This window comes from Castor canadensis, chromosome 6, assembly GCF_047511655.1.
Source record: "Castor canadensis chromosome 6, mCasCan1.hap1v2, whole genome shotgun sequence".
Classification (NCBI taxonomy): Eukaryota; Metazoa; Chordata; class Mammalia; order Rodentia; family Castoridae; genus Castor; species Castor canadensis.
This window is the reverse complement of record NC_133391.1, coordinates 103,527,091-103,532,144: the sequence shown is the minus strand read 5'-3', so window position 1 is coordinate 103,532,144 and position 5,054 is coordinate 103,527,091. Positions and strand designations below refer to the sequence as shown.

At 33.3% G+C, this 5,054-nt stretch overlaps 1 non-coding gene across 1 annotated transcript; it reads right to left on the bottom strand.

The window, feature by feature from the left end:
- Nucleotides 1-553: 553 nt before the first annotated feature.
- LOC141424347 (U1 spliceosomal RNA) lies at nt 554-713 on the bottom strand. The gene has a single exon (XR_012449297.1). It is a non-coding gene; the product is annotated as a U1 spliceosomal RNA (small nuclear RNA).
- Nucleotides 714-5,054: the final 4,341 nt, after the last annotated feature.

The following is a 5,054-nucleotide window of genomic DNA, read 5'->3' as shown; positions in this document are numbered from 1 at the left end:
GAAATGCTCCAGCTCATACCTCACCTTTTTTCCTCCTTTGTCTTCAGTTTCCTAACGACTAGGTACTATCATAGCAAAGTAAGGTCACCCTGCTATCCCTCCTAAAACTACACTTACCAACTTCAACTAACATTAGAATTATCTGCACAATCTTAATAATATTAATTACCCATCAATACTTATTTTTCAGTCTTGCCCATTCTTAATAAAGTTTTTATCTGATTTTCTTCATCTTTGCTTTTTGTGACATTGGGGATTGAATGCAGGGCCTAATGCATGCTAGGCACACACCCTATTACTGAGCTACATTCCCAGGCTTCAAATTTCTTTTAAACTACAATTTTCTCTTCCAATCCACTGTTTCTGTACAATTGATATACTAAAAACCCAGGCCATCTGCTGTGTTAAATTTTCCATAATTTAGATCTTCTATAGGTGACCATTTTCATCTGCTTTGTGTTTCCTGTAAATTGGAAACTATATAGAGAGGCTTGGTTGAAGTCAAGTTTGTTCTTTTTTGTAAGCTACTAAGAGATATTGTGTGATTTTTTTTTTTGAGCACAAACACAGTCCCCCACTATCACAAATTATGCAGTTAAGTTTCCCACATTTGGGGAAAACACAGGGGTCAGCACATCCGGAGTGCAAGGGATAAGCCTCAGCCTGGGAAAACCACCTTCATGATCATGGTATCTCCCCTGCCAGGTAAGCATAGGGGTGTTGTGTTGTTACATCAAGTGTTTGCCTCTGTTTCTATGAGTTAGCATCCACCAATTCTCAATGCATAGATCTATGAATTCATTGCAACTTAGAGAATGGTGATATTCTAATTTTATCATTTCATTTTTACTCTTTAACAGTAACAGATTTTATAAAGTTTATTCACATCTACTTGAAAGAATAAATATTGATTCTTCTACACTTTACTACTTAAGAAAGTTTTTATTTTTTGAAACCACCAAATTTTAGTTTCAATATATTATTACTGCATCACGTGTTTAAAATATTTGGTATGTTTCAATAACTAATATTCTCAGAGAGTTAAATTATCTCTTCTTTGGTCAGTAGAGGCTTCTTTGTGTGAGATTCTATATTCCTTTGGCATGGTTAGTAGTCTTTAACAGTTGTATGCAATTACATACTACAGATGTGGAGTCATTCATTTATTCAAAGCATCCTGATTTCTTTTATTGGAAAATGATATTAGTACATCACAACCTGGGGATGAGACTACTGAAGAATGTTTGTTCATCCCACCCATTGTATTTCCACCTTCTCTCTCCTCTTCCCTTTTATAAACTGTGTTTTATTGGTTTCATTATGATGTCTGATGTGTTCTAGCATATACAGGCAGTGCACTTTCATCCCCTTCATCCCTCAATATCCTTTCCTTTCTCCTTCTCTCCTACTGATTCTCCCTAGATAACCCCGCATATACATTCATGTTCCTTCAATTCTTCTCTTTTTTTTCATTTAATTCCACAAGAGCAAGAACACAAGATGTATGACCTTTTTAGCTTAGCTTGTGTTGCTCAGCATGATGATCTCCAGTTCTATCCATTTTCCTGCAATTGACATGATTTCATTTTTCTTTATCCACATTTTCTTTATCCATTCGTCAGTTGTTGGGCACCTCAGCTGATTGTATAGTTTACTGTGAAGAGAGCTGCAATAAACATGGTATGCAGGTATCCATCTTTAATATTGATTTACACTCCTTCTGACATATGCCCAAGAGTAGTATAATGGGGGGGTGTCAGAAAATAGGTCACTTTTTTGCTTTTTGAGGAACCTCTACACTGGGTTCCATAGTGCCTGACTAGTTTACATTCCCACCAATAGTATGTAAACATCCTTTTTTCCTCCGTATCCTCACCAGCATTCATTATTTCTTTTTTTCTTGATGATTGCCATTCTGACTGGGGTGAGATGGAAACTTAGTGTAGTTTTGATGTGTATTTCCTTCATGGCTAAGGATGTCGAACATTACTTCATATATTTACTAGTCATTTGTGTTTCCTCTTCTAAGAACTGTCTATTCAATTCACTTAACCCATTTATTAATTGGATTACTTGTTCTTTTGCTGTTTAGTTTTTTGAGCTCCTTGTACATTCTGTATACTAATCCCCTATCCATTAATGGGACTGTCTCCCATTCTGTGGGTTGTCTTTTGATTCTAGTAACTTTTTCTTTTAATATGCAGAAATTTTTTAATTTGATGCAGTTCCATTTATCAATTCTGGCTCTTATTTCCTGGTTAATTGGAGTCCTATTCAGAAAATAATTGCCTATGCCTATATCTTTCAGAGTTTTCCATAATTTTTCTTGCAATAGTTTCAATATTTCACTACTGGGTTTTTATTTCTAGGCCTTCAGTAGTAGCAAGAGCTATAATATTTAAACAGATGAAATAATGTTATATAAAATATACTTCATAAATTCATTTTGATCACTTTAATTCAAATATATTCCAACACTGACTAAATTTAACCTCTTCTATTACCATTAGATTTCTGTGCTCAAAGTATAATAGAATTACAATATTCTGTAATTACTGATTTACTTCATCTAGCCACAGAAGGCCAAAGGTCCCATAAAATAATAAGAATTATACTAGTGCTATTGCTTCAATATGATCATGTAAAATAGCTAAGTATTTGGTATAGGGTAGCTACCTTCTCCCACATTCTATGTAAATATACTGTATTGCTCCTGCTGCAGTGCATAGTCAACTACATTTCAAATGCATGCCCTTGATATTTATTTAATCTTAATCTTATAACAGGGTCTTCCTTGCTCACAACCTTTTCTTCTGTGAGATCAACCTGATCATCTTAGTCATCAAGCACATTCTTTACTATATTCTTCATGACAGTCTTTCAGGATATTTTTCTGATTCCTTCCATATTAGCACCTGTTTTCCTTTCTCCATATTTAGAATTGCATTCTGCTGGATATTAAAACCCTTGGTTTCCATTTTCCTCTGAGCTACATGTGCTTTAATTTTTTAAAATCCAAAGCATTCCTTTTTTAAACTATTTTTATAGCAAAACAACATCAATTCTGAGGCAATGTGTATACTAGGTATAAACACTCTACCGTGTATGTGTACTACAAAAACATCATGTTGTATGTGAAAAATACAATGTCAACTTAACAGAATAAAAATTAAAACTATCTTCATTTAATTTCTGAAAAGTGTGTGAATTTGAGTTTTTATGCATTTTTTATCCCTTTGCTTATATTTTTCTGTTCAAGAACTCCTGTAGTCCACATGTTGGATCTTCTTTGCTTATCATTAATCTCAGTTTCTTCCTAATTCTTTTTTCTCTTTTCTGCAATTCATTTCATATTTTGAACATTATTCTTTACTACTTTCCATTTCTCTTTAAAATACAGTTTTAGGCTCACTTGCTTTTGTATTCCTTCTAGTTTTATCTAGTTTTTCTTCTCATTTCCATTTTTAATTTTTCCAATGTAAGATTTCTATTTTGTAGAACTTCCTTGTTGTCCTTTCAAGTTTTTGTATAATTTTCTTCATATATCTAGTCCAATTTAAAATAATATAGCATGTTTTTCAGTCTCACTTATATCATTTTTCTGGCATGATTTTACTATTTATATGGTTTCAACAGGTCTCATTTTTACATTTTCATACATTAGTACATAATATTTCTACCATATTCACCTTTCTACACCCTTTCCTTGTATCTTCCTCTCTCCCACTGGTACCAACCCCCAACTGTTTTGCCTTCCTATTCTCTGTTTTTGAAAAAAACGATTTTTTAAGATAGCTATACAGGGTGACTCACTGTGACATTTGCATATATATTTATATTATAACCCAAGTTGGTTCATTCCCTCTATTTTTTTCCTTTCTACCTTAGCCACTTTTTATGGTGATTTCAATAGGTTTAAAAATTCTGTATTAATTCTTCTATAGGAAGTACATCAACCATATTCATCTTCTTAACTTTCTCCTTTTGCCCTCCCTTTCTTGTTAGTGACCTACCCTTAGTGTAACTTATTTTTCATAATATTATTTGCATTTGTATTGGATCTGTAGTCCACATATGAGAGAAAACATAAAGCTTTTAGCCTTCTGAACTTGGCTAACTTCACATAAGATGATATTTTCCAGTTCCATCCATTTACCTGCAAATGAAAAAATTTCATTCTTCTTTATGGCTGTGTATTTATTTAGAGATCTAACCTATAACATTAATTTGGTGTAACATCATATTGTAAATGATTCTTTTTTCCTTTAAGGACATAAACATTGGAATTATGAATGCTCTTCTCCCAGCATGTAAGCATTAGAAAAAAGAAAACTTATGATGAATAATTACTTTCTCTGGGGCTTTCTTATCCAAAATAGGTAACATTCCACTTATGCCAATTTAGAAAAGTCAACATCCCTTCCCATCAATTATGTAACATCTCATGGCTGATTTGGATATTTGTTGCTCTGAATACGCACTACTATTTATTTCTCTGACTGTCTTTACTTCCAGCCTCTGTGTGAGTCAGGAGAGTATGATGACCAGCATTTTTCCACACATTGAACATAATGAATAAACATAAACAAGGATTTTCAAAGGGATTTATACTGTTTTGCTCACAAACATAGCGGTTTTTATTTTAACACTGTGCAATGAAAGTAAAGTTCCTGCTTCATAACTAAACATGATTTTTATTGCCTAAAATCAAAAATGGTTTTAGCTTCACATATCTGAGTTGTGATAAGAAAGATGGCAAAAAATGGGGAAAAATGAGGGCAGGCATGATCCAGGAATGTTGCTGCATATGCTGACCTCTCTGATGCTACAATCTACTTCCCCCCCAACAAACACACCACTTTCTGCATCTTGCAATATTTTATTTTAGTAACAAAACCTCTATTTGCACCTATTTCCCAACCATGCATAGCACAGCTAGGTCACCTCTCATTTTTATGAGTGTTTTAATTCTGAAAATTAATATATGTAAAACACAATTTATAGCTTGTTTGTGACCTTCACACTTGATAATCCTTAGATTTCCACAATTGTTT